The sequence below is a fragment of the Melanerpes formicivorus genome, unplaced genomic scaffold, assembly GCF_026170545.1.
Source record: "Melanerpes formicivorus ecotype bairdi unplaced genomic scaffold, bMelFor1.0.p_v2 SCAF_4, whole genome shotgun sequence".
Lineage (NCBI taxonomy): Eukaryota > Metazoa > Chordata > Aves > Piciformes > Picidae > Melanerpes > Melanerpes formicivorus.
In genome coordinates this window covers 7,787,267-7,801,209 of record NW_027142356.1, presented here as the reverse complement: position 1 = coordinate 7,801,209, position 13,943 = coordinate 7,787,267, and the positions used below count along the sequence as shown (strand labels likewise).

The 13,943-nt window shown below is 45.1% G+C and overlaps 1 long non-coding RNA gene across 1 annotated transcript; it reads left to right on the top strand.

The window, feature by feature from the left end:
• The first annotated feature begins 859 nt into the window (after window positions 1–859).
• Window positions 860–13,071, top strand: LOC137461280 (uncharacterized). Its single transcript, XR_010993305.1, has 3 exons — window positions 860–1,210; window positions 11,729–11,802; window positions 12,783–13,071. It is a non-coding gene; the product is annotated as an uncharacterized lncRNA (long non-coding RNA).
• The last annotated feature ends 872 nt before the right edge of the window (window positions 13,072–13,943 follow it).

Genomic DNA, 13,943 nt, shown 5'->3' with positions numbered 1-13,943 from the left:
GTCCCTTCCCACCCATCCATTCCTTGGCGGGGGGTGGCGGCTCGGATTTCCATTAAAGAATCGTTAAAACCCAAACCAAAGACCCCCATTTCCGAGCCAGGGGCCGCGGCAGCTGTCCCCGCAAGTAACCTGCAGCATCGCTGCCGCCTCAAGGGGCCCGGCCACGCCGCTGCTCGCCGTGCCGGGGGCAACGCTGCCCGGATCCAAGCTGCTAGCAGGGTCTACCCAGGGCAGGTGCTGCGGCCGGGACGGCGACGGGGTGGGGCGGCGGCAGGGGGCGCTGCGGGCCCGCCGTTCCAACAGCGGCGGCGGTGCGGGGGTGGCGGGAGCGTTGATCTTAATTGGAGCCGACGCGCGGCTCCTCCATAATCCTCCGACATCCTCCCGCCGGCTCGTAATTCCTGGGCGGGCGCTGCCGCTGCCTCCGCGGGGGAGCCGTCGCTGCAGCCGCAGCAGCCGGGGCAGGTGTTGCCGGCGGGCGGGTCGCGCCGCGCTGTGCCGCCTCCCCGCGGCGGGGGGCCCGGCGGCCATGTTGTCCCCCTGGCGCTGCGGCGGGTGGCGGCCGCGCTCCCCGGCGGCGTGACGAAGCAGAAGTGTTCGGGGAAGACAGTCGCCGCCCCCGGGGATTAATAATTAAGCGATAAAAGTGCTTTTATACCTTTAATTGGCGCACGTACCCCAGGTGTTAAGCGTGCGAGCGGTGGCGTCGCTCCAGTGCAGGCAGGAGATGGCGGAGCCGCCAGGCAGGGAGCTCCTGTCGCCCCGACAAAGCCCTGCCTTCCCGCCTGGGCTCTCCGTGTTTCCCTCCCGCACCCGGCACTGCCGCTTCCCCCGGAAGGGAGGCTGGGAAGCGCCTCACCCGCCATGGCCACGGCTCTGCCCACCCAGGGAGCTGGCTCTTGGCACCCAGGGGTGGCCAGTGGCTGGGCTCAGGGCTCTACAGCAGTGTTCTTTAAATAAACAGAAGGGTGGTCGTGCCCTGCTTGGTGCTTTATAGGCCAGTTGCGCACCTTGGAGGGAGTGTGGCTGGGTGGTATTTGAGCGAGAGTTACTGAGAAACCGGGTCAGGCCCTAAAGCTGCATTTGCCAAGGTACACCAACCAGTACTAGCGGTAATAATGCGAGGGACTTTCCAGGTTGCATTGGAGCCCTTCCTTTGGCGTAGGGGAGGAGTTGCAGCAGCGTGGCTGCAGGTCAGCAGGAGAAGCTGGTAAGTGCTCTCCTTCTCTCCCATTGCATCTGTGCCAAGGCTGGTGTGAGAGGTAGTTGGTTTTACTCTATGCACTCCCTGAAGGAAGGGTATACATTGATTTTGCTTCTGGGCTGTGTGGGGTTGCTAGATCTTGCACAGCTCATGGCAGGGCTAATGCAACGTGTGTTTGTGGAGACAGGACAGACATACCAGGGGGTACTGGCTCCCAGTCCTGGTGTTCCAGGCTGGTATTATCAGGTGAGCACTGTATGTTTCTCTGCTCACATAGGAGCTCATTTTTTTCTTCTCCATATGAGCACCAAATTAGTCTTGCTAGGGAATGCATGCTTCTGCAGGTCTGCCAGAAGTAGAAATAGGAATTGTTCAAGCTCAGACTTAAAAATTCAGGCTCTTAAGGTTGTTTCCACCCTCATTTTAAACAGCTGTGAATCTAGAGTTAACTGCAGAAGGAAGAGTTACGGAGGACAAACCCATTGTGCATGTCTGTGAACAGATACTGCTGGCTGTTGGAGAACTAAAAATAATGAAGTAGCAATGAATAAGCTGGGCACCTTGGTTTCAGCCATAATAAGCAGAGTTTCTGAGAAGATGTTCTCACTCTTACAAGTACTGCTCTCTAGCTGATCATGGCTGAGAATGCAGCCAGGTCCCTTGAAGCCTATGTGAGGCATGAATGCGTATACAGGCTTTAATGATGTCTTAGAGGCACAGTCCCCATAATCTGATCTGTAGATACATACTTAGATATTAGATACACTGCCAGATGTGTTATAGATGTAGGCTGGCTTTATAGGGATCTGGCCTTTGCATGTCTCCTCATGTGTGCCATAAGCTATTAAAGCAAGATTAATGGATATATTCTTCTGTAGCTTTGTTCTCTTGGGGCAGATTCATATCCCTTGGTGGGTCCTGTAAGCACTGGTGCTGTACATTACACTTCCTACTGATTGCTAGTGCTGCAGCGTAACACGTAAGGGACTTTTTCAGTCCTTCACAGCAGGTACTAGTGCCATTTTTGTCAGGACTGGCCAGCTCTGCTACCCAGGATATTGTGTGTTGGTGGGATTGATGAAGGTTTCTCCTGCCTTTCACTTTAATATGCTCTTTGATCCCCAAAATAAGCTGTGTACTGAACCAGGACAATGCTTCTCTGACCTTTGCACAAGCCTAGAACAAGCATGAGAAACTCCTTGTGTAGTCTGCCCCCGTTGTATCTTCATTTGGACTTGAAATAAACCTGGCCTCTAAGAATACTCAATTCTCAAACGATGGTTTTAATTCTTGTGGCCCCTAAGAAGAGACTGCTTATCTTAGGTTTTAAATAGGTTTGCTTTGCAGGAATTCCTAATTGCTTTCTGTATTTAAATAATTTCTCCATGCTGACTTGCTTTGCCTAGTAACACCTGGGTGCTTTCTTTTCTGGTTTCTTGCAGTCACCTAGAGCAGGAAGCAAGGATGTGTTTATTTATCTTTGTTGTTACCCTGTGAAAGAACGTCCCACGTTCCCCAACAAGAGTTTTATTTTCCCTTTTTGTGTTTTGTATGGAATCTTCACTTCTGCTCCCAGCCCCTGCATATTTTCTTACCTTTTTAGCTATTCTCTTTTCAGAACCCATCAAGATTTTGCCCCCTCCCCCTCCTCCCCCCCTTTAACTCTTGGAGTTCTTTTTGAATTTCTTCTTTTTCATTTTGTAGCTGTTTGAAGTCCTGGTTCTGCTTTGTCATTGTATCTTCCAGCTTCTTCACCTTGGCTGTCAGGTTCCTCTTTACAGCTTCACTTTTTAGCCATTCCTCTCCTGAGCAAAGCTTCTGGTAAACTTTGAAAGAGCTTGCTGTCTCTTCTCGTAGTGTCTCTAGGGTGTTTAGTTTGCTCATGCCCTATAGCCTTTTCAGTTTGGAGCTGAGTATTACCTGAAGCCGATCACTGCAACATGAAAGGTTTTGTTACTATTCTTTCAAATGTTTGCACTTGGAAATGCTGAACAAGCTGCTTGCCATCCTGGGAACGGTGGATCTTCTGTAGTGTCGCTGCTGAAGGGTTATGGGCTTATTCTACTCTAACACATATGCAAGTGCTGCACTGCTTTCTGTATTCAGTGATTGGATTGTGTCTTTCTGTAGCTTTAATAGTTTGTCCCTTAAAGCCTTGTCTGTCTAGAGGAGGCCTGTGAAGATGGGTTTAATAAACAAGGATTTGCACTGTGGTCTTGTGATCCAGAGCAGCAAATTCTTTTGTGGATGCTAGTTGGTAGAATATGACACAAATACTGGCCAGTTTCTTGTTCTGCATGTGTCATGGGTCTGGAGGAAGGAGGCTTAAACTAGCATGTGTCTGTCTGCTATTTGTCTTGAACAGTGATTTACATACAGTCTGGGGGAATGGGCTTTATGATTTGAGACTGACCTGGCAACTTCTGAATCTTTCCCACTTTTGCCATTCTGAGCAATTTTTGTTGCAGTTTTGGTATGTGTATAAATATATACTTACATATCTATTTCCTCCAGTAAATTGTATTGCTTGCATTTGCCAGTGGCATATCTACCTGAGCTTTTTCCTTTGTGTCCTTGTGAGCAAATTTCATTCTAATTTTGGTGTATGTATTTATGTAGCAGAGGCTATTTCTTTATGTTTGACAAAGTCAGTTCATCTGAAGCAGCTCCTGAATCCAATTTATCTCATTCTGTCAAAGTAAGCGAGCCAGCTACCAACCAAACCAGTCCTCATAGAGCTTTGGAATAGCTGATATCCAGAGTGATTTCTAAGTGTGCTTACTACCAGTCACACATGTAAGCAATAAGGTACACAAGCTGGAAGACACTGCTGGTGGTATCTCATGGACTTTACTACCACCACTGGAATCCATCTGTACCTGTCATTTCCCATCAGCACTGCATCAGGAGCAAAAAAAAAAAGGCAGCTTCTGAGTGAAGAACTGGCTGTGGATTTACTTAGAGGAGAACAAAACAAAGGAGTCAGTACTTAGCCTGGAGAAGAGGAGGCTCAGGGCAGACCTTATTGCTGTCTACAACTACCTGAAGGGAGGTTGTAGCCAAGTGGGGGCTGGTCTCTTCTCTCAGGTAACCAGCACCAGAACAAGAGGACACAGTCTCAAGCTGCACCAGGGGAGGTTTAGGCTGGATGTTAGGAAGAAGTTCTTCATAGAAAGAGTGATTGACCATAGGAATGGGCTGCCCAGGGAGGTGGTAGAGTCACCATCACTGGAGGTGTTTAGGAAGAGGCTGGATGGGGTGCTTGGCACCATGCTTTAGTTGATTAGATGATGTTGGATGATAGGTTGGAGTCGATAATCTCAAAGGTCTCTTCCAACCTGGTCCTGTCCTATTCTATTCTATTTTCATAATATTGTGAGAAAGAGGCTCCTAATACATCCTTCAAAGGGTGCTGTTTGGTCCTCTTCTCCCTTCATGGGAAAAAAAAAATTGGCAATCACCCTTTGGATCCAATAGATCATTTTTCTTACTGGAAAACTTGGTTCTTTCTTTAAAATCTGACCACTGAATCTCTCTGGTTCAGACTGTACAGATCTTCCTAGAGCTGGACCTCAGTTCTTAAGTAGAAGGTTTGCTGAAGAAGACAGAATTTCCAGGGAGACCAGATCTGGTTTTGTGTGATAGGAAACTTGTTGAAGGTTTGTTACAGACACCTTTCACCCTTCCCAAATCAAAGCAAGCAAGCAGAGAAAAGGTTTTTATAAAAAAAGGTTTAATTTTATGAGCTTTTTTTTTCCTTTTCAGATCAAAACTAGCAGATGATTTACTATTTTAAAGAGAAAGATTTCCTCCTTTGTTTTTTCCTTTTGTTTCAAGTAGATTGAACTGATTTATTTTTTCCCCCCCTGCCCGTGATTGTTTTTTTCTTGGTCGTTGAACCAGCTAATCCAATATTTGCACAACTCTCCCTGGAGCTACACAAAGAGGTAATGCTGTCATTATGACAGGTAGACCTCAGGAGATAATGTGGACGCACAGGGTCTCTTAGCAGAAGCTCCCTGGCCTTTAAATGTTCGCTTTCAGCTCTTCAGGATTTCCCTGCAGATCTCTGGACTGTGTTATATTAGAGGGGGTTGAAGTGTTGAGGGTTCTACGCTTTCCCCAAAGGAAGGCAGAGGAAAACCAGCATTCAGCAACAGGGCATGGAGATCCTGGGCTGTTCATGAGTATTTTCCCTCTAGGGAAAGATAAGGCTTCTAGTGCTAAATGATAGGTCTTGGTCTTATATTTATTTGGAATTTATTTTCTTTTTTAGCTCGTGGGTTATTACTGTTCTGAAACCACGGTGACATATATAACTCTTTCTCACTATTGGTTCCTGCTTAGGTCAGTGTTCCTTACTCTGTTTGTACAAAAACATTTGTTCCTAATTAAACTCACCTTCTCCTGTTTGCACCAAAGTGTCTTGGGCTCGTGAAAACTGCCTGAGCAGTGAATGCTTGGATGTGCAGCCTTTGCGGGTGACTCAGTCTGCATGTGGAAGTTCAAAGTTTTGCCTGTCTAGCTGAGATGGTTAGCAGAATACCTTTTTCTGAGAAGGTGCCCACTGCTACAAGCAGCTGTAGGTTTTGGCCTTGTGAAATCTATTTGCACGAATATTGTAAGCCCCCAAAGTCTCCACCCAGATCTGCCACAGTTGCTCAGATCTTCCAACAATTACAACGTAATTAGACCCGGCATTCAAAGTTGCCTCCAGCATTTGAAACAAAAGTAATTTAGCAGTATTAAAGTGCTAGATTGACAGCTCCAGAGGCTGAACTGGGCTTATCCATGGAGCATAGCCAGGGTGGGAAAAAGCTGCAAGAATCACCACAGTGACTGTCTGAAGGGCTTGACCCCTTGCTTTGAAATGACAACCTCCAAGGGATGAACATATGGGTAATTTTCTACAGGTCCCTCTACTGCTACTGCCAAGAGTGCTGCTAATTACCGACAATAATTAGTATGTTGTCTGTGGCATGAATACTTCTCCACTAGAAAAAACACCTGATTCATTGTAGGGTGGCAATCAAATGCCCATCATGTAGTGAGAGTGCTTATGAAGTTAAGAATTATTCTGAAGTTGAACCGCAGCCTGTGAGGTGAAAGGCTTTATCCTATTACCAGTCCCCTAAATCATTCAGCGTAGTATGTGAGGTACAGGGATGTGATTACCAATTCATTTCATAAAGGCCAGCCATTTAAAATTCTCTCAAACTAGCAGCTGCTCAAGGAATGAAGAAGTGTCTGGCTCTGGACAAATATCTTTTTCTTCTTCTGGCTTAATGTAAAAAGAAAATCAACAGTTCTGAGTCTGACAAATGAGACTTTCAATCAGCACTGAGCTGTTGCTGCAGAGTGATAACCCGCCTTTGCTTACTTGACATAGGGGATTCTGCCACTTCCAGAGGTGGAAGTCATAGTTAGGCCAAAGAGCACTCAAAAGAGCACACTTTACCAGTCAGCAGGAGAAATCATTTGGATTCAAAGTGAAGAAAAGAATAAGCAATCCACCTGCTTCAGTTTCTTGTGGTGTTGCTGGATTCTTTTATTGCTATAGCTTAACAACTGCAGAGAGAGAGAAGAAATACTTTTACTGCTTTCCTTTCTCTCATCTCTTTCTCATTTTCCTCTATCCATTGGTTTCTCTCCTCTAAAACACTGAATTATAACATAGGAAGGACCACCAATGAGTTCTGAAATCTGAGAGGTCTTAGCTTTCTGCCAGCTGCCGAGTGAACACATGCCTTACTGTGGCAGGCAGACCTTATTTCAGTTGGCAGTAGGATTACGGCAGGTATATTTACCCTCAAGAACATTCATTTTCCTTATCTAATTATCTCCTCATCTGCTGAGTCAGGAGGAAAATCAGAATTATCCTCTGTTTTAGATTATGTTTTCCTAGGACTGACATGAGAATTCTGGGTGACATTCTCAATTTATATAGGATCAAAAGACTGGGTCTTTCAGGGGATCATCTGCTCCTCAGAGGCATTAGGGACATTAGAAAAGAGTACCTTTGGTTTCTGACGTTGGAGATGGAGGCATAGATAGAAGATTGCTGCCTTTATGTCTGTCAGTATAGGAAAAGATCATAATTTATGTTTTAAGATGAGGCTTTGAAAATGATGATCTTCCATGTTCTAACTGGAAACCAAGTTGCCAATAGAGTGTTGCAAGGGAGTATCAGTTTGCACTCATAGTTCCATTATTACATTTTTTTTTCCTTTGTCCCTATGTACTGTATTTTTCTGGCAGCCACAGGCCACATGAGAGGAGGAAGAAGGTTGGGGGTTGTGTGTGTGTGGAAAAAGTCTTTTGATTTATGCTGGGGACAGCTGGGGATTTTTTCCCCTTCTTTTCTTCAGTGTTCCTGTGTGATCTGCAAATTACTATTCTCTGTTTGAAAAAGGAGTATTAGAAAGATGCTTTTCTGCCTCCTTCATTAGTGTATTCCACCTATAGTATCATAGTATCAGTCAGGGTTGGAAGGGACCACGAGGATCATCTAGTTCCAACCCCCCTGCCATGGGCAGGAACACCCCACACTAGATCAGGCTGGCCAGAGCCTCATCCAGCCTGGGCTTAAAACACCTCCAGGGATGGGGCCTCAACCACCTCCCTGGACAGCCCACTCCAGGGCTTCACCACTCTCATGGTGAAGAACTTCCTCCTCACGTCCAGCCTGAATCTCCCCACCTCCAGCTTCATTCCATTCCCCCTAGTCCTATCACTACCTGAGATCCTGAGCAGTCCCTCCCCAGCCTTCCTGTAGGCCCCCTTCAGATACTGGAAGGCCACAATTAGGTCATCTCGGAGCCTTCTCTTCTCCAGAAGAACCTACATGCAGACTCAGAGGCTGCCTCTCATTCCAGAAGTATGCATCCCTCCACTATCTGTGTGTTAATGAGCTAGAAACACTGTGCTGTCCCACTCACTAGCGAAGGCTGAAGTGGAGCAGTTGTACCTAGAGACATACCGGGCAGGTCTTTTTCTCATCCAGTCCTGTTCTCTCATCCCTATTGGAGAAAAGCAGAATTTCCCTGATACAGCCATCTCTGTGAATGTTAATGACAGCCAGCAACCTGTCCTCTCATCTCTGGCTGCATGTAGCTGTATCAGCAATTTGGCCCAGCATCTAACTCTGCAGCTCCTGAATCCCACCAAAATACAAACATTAAGGTAACAATACAGATGGAAGCATTTACCTTAGTCTGTGGTTTGAAGAGTACGTCGGGATCCTTTGTGCTGATAAATGCTGTGTACATTTAAAACACTCTCTTGCCTCATGCTTACATAAATGTGCATTTAAAGCACTGTTTTGCCTCGTGCTTACATAAACTTGCATTCCTTGGCTTTCCATTTTGCTGGACAGATGAAGTTATAGCAAATCTGCCTGGAACACCCATTGAGGCTAAACAGTGGTGTGCCTTCTGCTTCTTTGTTTAGTATCAGATGCTGTATTGTGGGAATTCAAATAAAACTTGCCCTAAACAAGGCAGGCCCTCCTGCTATTTTTAGAACTCTATGCTATATCCCATGTCTGTGTTTCACAGGCTGGTGTATAATTAATGATACGTGTCCTTCCCTCCCTTGTTAATTGACGCACAAGCTTTTGGGAGGTGGGTATCATTATCCAATGTAATCATGCAGAAATGTGAAAAGGAGGGTGGTGGTGGGGGGAAATCCCCATGCCTTTACCTTGATGTCTTATCACAGTTGAAGCGGGAGTAAGGGGGAGGGTTGCCCTAGCAAGTTCAGAGCTGGACTGTCTCAGAGTACTGCCAGAATCCATGGCCTTTGAAGAGTCTCTGGTTCCAAATACCTCCATGATCCAGTTTAGAGGAGTTGTTTTAAATGTCTCTTCTTCAGTTGCCCTTTGTCCTGGCTTCTGGCAAGAGGGCAGAGGAGCCTCTCCCTCCATTTTCTGCTCAGTGATCTCCATCTTGCTGTCGTTTGCTTTGAGGTTGGAGGGAGGTGTGCAGGAGCCCGTAGGTTCCTTTAATCCCTATTAAGAACAGTAGATCGCAGTGGCCCCTCTGGCCTTGTTCCCTATGACTATAAAACTAGCTTTAGCAGCAGAGAGATTTAATCTTTCTAGTGGAAATGTATTGCAGGTCAAAGGTCTGTGCTGCATCTTTTAGGGCAGTTTCCTAGCTGTGAAAAGTTAATTGTGAAGCAGCGTCTGCTGCAAGTCACAGGTTTTGGCAGAAGGCCTGTGCTATAGACTCATTTTTCTGCAGCTCTGCTCTCCTCCCTTGGGAGGCATCCCAAAGAGGAAGGCCACAGATTCTGCCAGAGGTGCCCAGCAGGCCACTGGGCCTGCTTGCCAGCTCATTTTCTCACTTATCTCCTCTTCCCACCACCTATCCCATGACCAGAGGCAGAGAACAAGCAGTTCTAGGGGGTACTGCAAGCTGCTTGGGGATTTAAGCAGCTCTGTGTCCCTCTCATCATTAAAACCCATCTGATGCATTCTGTCAACTGCTTCAGGTCCTGTCTGAAGGTGTAGATGGGGACACGCCAAGGTATCTGTGCTGCATCATGCTCTGGCAGTACCCTTACCTAGTGCATGCAGCAGGTAGGAAGGGCTGATAGGGTGCAGCCAGTTGCTCCTTCAGCTGTTGCTCCCCAGTTTTGCTCCTCCATCTTGGGTTAATTCAGATCATACCTAAAGTGCGTCCACAACTACGTTTAAGCAAAAGTGGTAACCATAGTAACACTGGAGGTTTACTAAATGCAGTCTATGATGTAAACAACTAAAATGACTGTCACCCCAAATAGTTGTTTATTTCTTCTGTGTAGTTTATTGAGTATTTAAAATCTGCTGCAGCACACACAGATTTACCACTTCTAAGTATAACTTGGAGGAGTAGCACTTTTTCTTTTTTCCTTTCTTATTGCTTCCATTTCAGCAGATCTGTTTCCATGTCAACAGCTCACACTAGAAAAGAATTGACATTCTGGCTGCATTTGGCAGCGTAGGGTACAAGGTGACAATTAAAATAAGTCAGTGTTTCTAATGATGCTGTTGCTAAAACCATGCCAAAATACTGGGATTCCCATGCTCAGCAGCCAGAGATTGCTGCTTCAGTCTGCAGAGAGCAAGAGAGGAATTCTCCTGGGAACAGACTTTGCAAGGTTTTCAAGCCTTCCTGCTTACAGATGCAGAAACACCGGGAAAGCAAACTCTCTCTGGGTCTCTCTCACATGCACTTAGTGCTCTGTGTGTGCGTGCACACGTGTGTTTGCTTTGGCTCATCCACTTCTAGGTGAGGTCTTGAAGTGCATAAAGCATGCAATAAAAAATAGAATGTAATTCTTGTACTAAAAAACTGGTTTGAGTCAAGTTACTGGCAAAAACAGTGGAGCAGGAGGGCTTAATTATTGTCCTGTTCCTTCCACTCCTGGTTTCCTTGTAGTGAATATGTGTGTTGAAATAACTGAGGGACAAGAAACAAGGGGCCCCAGAAGGGTATTAATATATATATATATACTTGCAAGCTTTTTCAGCAAGACCAACACTTCAAACTGTGTATTTGGGGGGATGAAAGTGGCCTGTTTTTCCCTGTGTGAGTAGCACATAGTTAGACAATTGCCACAGCTGTCATCCTTTTTTCCCTTAGTGTGTAGAGGGGCTAAGTTTACACACCATAGGAGACACACAATCCCAAGAATTCCTAGACTGGGCAGACAGCAGGCAGAGAAAGGAGAAAAAAACCCAAGGATAGAGATGGATTAAAAGGATTTTTTTCAAAGCTGCAGATGGGAGTGGTGGCTTCCAGGTGATGCAAGCTCCTTACCTGCAGTTTGTATGCCAGAAAATCCCTCATCTGGTGTGGGTTTGGGGTCATACTGGAGTCTCGTGGCAGATGTGGAAATGCCGTTCAGTGCTCCTGAATTGAATTGTGACTTGAATTCCCAAAGTTTGGGAATACATTTTCAAGGAGGCAATTCAGCTTGTCTAAAGGCACTCTGGTCGAGTTTGAAGTAGGTTTAAATCTAATTTCTTTTACATCTAGGGACTGGATATAGTACACACATAATATTTGGCATCTAAATGATGTGCTCGTGACCTTCATTGCTGTGGGTTCTCTTAGTAGCCGGCGGAAACAAATAGTTGTGTCCAAGCAGCAATTCAGCTCACCTTCAGCAGGTGTCTGGCACTGCCTGATACTGCTTAATGAATGTGTAAATTCACTTGCAAGGGCTTTTGTATTGTGGGATTATATAATTTTTGTGGGTTTGACAAGTTCACAAACTTACTTTGCCTAGTGAGGCTTCTATCTTTACATTAAATTCTTAGGTATTGTTTTAGAGGGGAAAAAAAAAAGAAAAGCAGAAATACCATTAAGAGTAATGTTATTCCTGGTACCATTGAAACACACCAAAATGTGGTGAGTTTTTGCTTTCATGCATAACATGCAAGAGCAAACTCCAGCCCCCCAAACCACTCGTTTGTATAATAGAGACTGGAGATGAATGTACTAATTCCCCCATGTGTACTAATGATTTTATTTCCAGATTGCATTTGTTGAAGGATCTCTGAGAGCTTCAGAAGGACTAATGAATTATGCCTCACAGGAGCCCATAAGGTGGTAAGTATTATTACTGTACTTTGTAAATGTGAAAGAATTGTGGGATGTTGATAAACAGTTAAGTTGCCAGATCAGCCAAGTCCATGGCAAACAACTTTTCCTTGTAGAAGAATGGCATTCTCTCAGATACAGGACAGATGCAGTGTTTATATGTTTCCACAAAAAAAACATTGCTGAATGACTTTAGTTTGATTGCAGAAGAGTGAGATACTTTTAGGAAGTATCCTGTGAATGTCACTGAGGTGCTGTAACAGAACAGATTTCAGCTGAGAAGGGATATGTAGTCTTTGGTGCTTGATCTTCAGTATTGGCTGTAGCCAACAGCAGCCAGTTAGGTGGGCCTGCACAGTGGGGAGGGCTAGCTCTCTGTTGAGCTGCTGTTGGTGTTCCTATTCATCTCCTCTCTGCAAGGCTTGGCAGTCTTTCAAGGAGGTGGGCACAGTATTGAATTAGAGATAGAAAAGTAGCAGGGTCTGTAAGTGCTGCTTTTAGAGACTGGGCTGAGTGAGGGGCCCCGCAAAGGGGGCAGCCGCCAGCACCTGTGAAAATTTGCTTTGGACTGTGCCAGTCAGGCAGGCATCCCTCCTGGTGCCACAGCTTCCAGTACCTGAATCTGTGCAAGCTCTGTGTCTCCTGTTGGAAGTCCTTTACCACAGGCTTGTGGCTGTCCACTTTCAAGCCAAGTTTCAGTACCTATAGCCATTGTTTTGTGGAGATGTGACTAAGCATATGGTAATGCTTCTTCTACCCCTGTTTTAGTAGCTAGATTTTATTAACAGGCAATTATAAAAACCAGACAGACAAATATAATAACCTGCTGTCATGTTTCATTGTAAATAATGGCTGTAGTAGCCACGGTGAGATTATTTGACTTAATGTGAATGTATTTGACATATGACATTGAGAATGAGAGGAACATGATGCCCAAGACAACCTGTATTAACGTGTGGTATTAACACGTGGTCTCTCTTGTTCAAAAGCTCTGAAAGCTCATCTGTAATCACTAACAGTGATGTTTTGAAGAATGAAAGGATGGTCACAACCATGACTTAATGCAAGCCAGAAGAAACATGTAACCAGACACAGACAGCAGTTTGAGAAAAGCTGGAACTTAATCCCAGGAGTTCTGTACTGAAGGTCTAGACTTAAACAGGACCTGGTCTTAGGGCACAGCTGATAAATCCTTGTGCAGAAGATGTCAAATGGTGTTTGGCTGTAATTGGATAGAGCATGAATGCTGTGAAAATGTTACCCTAATTGTATCCCAAATCTAAACCAAAACTTTGAGAGTTCTTCTAAGCTTTGCTGAAGTGAACTTGTGGAACTATTAATTGAAATAAAACAATAATTGTAATAGTTGAACATGTTCTTCTGTCATCAGTGTTGTCCATCACTAGAAAGTGGAGGAGGAAAGGAATCAGTTACTACACAGAACTTCATGGAAAAAAACCACAACAGTATAGGGTGAGCAATAATAAAAACTGTGATTTTTTTCTAATAAATCAGATATATTAAGCTGTAGGCTTCTGCCCTTCTCAAAAACCAAAGTAAGCAAAAGATGGATGGTGGCAAAAAAAATTACCTTGTGGGATTTTAATAGAATTGTAAAACCTATTCCTCTGCCTCTGGAACAGTGTAGTGAAAATGCAAGGTGTTACAGTTCTCCTTGGTTTCATTCAGTGTCAGAGTTGCCTTTTGTCATCAGTGGGGTGCACTTCCTAGGGAGTAAAACAGTAAAACAATGCATACAGCATGGGCTTAAGTGCTTCAAACCAGCTGTGTGCTGCCTTAGGCAGTACCTCAGTGGTTAACAGGCCTAATGAATGTGCACACTAACTGCAGTGAGCATAGCCAGTTTAAGGATCAAGACTGAAGGCTATTTTCAAGTAAGTGAAAGGAGAAGGTGAAGCTATACAGATGTACAGGAATGTGGTGCTGTGAATAGGTTTAGGACCATGGCACAAAGTCCCTCTGCTGCTACTTTGCAGCAAAGGTTGTAAACCTGAAGCATACCTAACTAAAATAATGCTTCAAGCTTCCTTAAACTTTCCTACTGGTGAAAGTTGGGCAGAGCAGAAGGGAAGAGTAGAGTCAAAAATGACTGGGGATTTCAACTGGAGCACATTATTGCTACCTTTCAA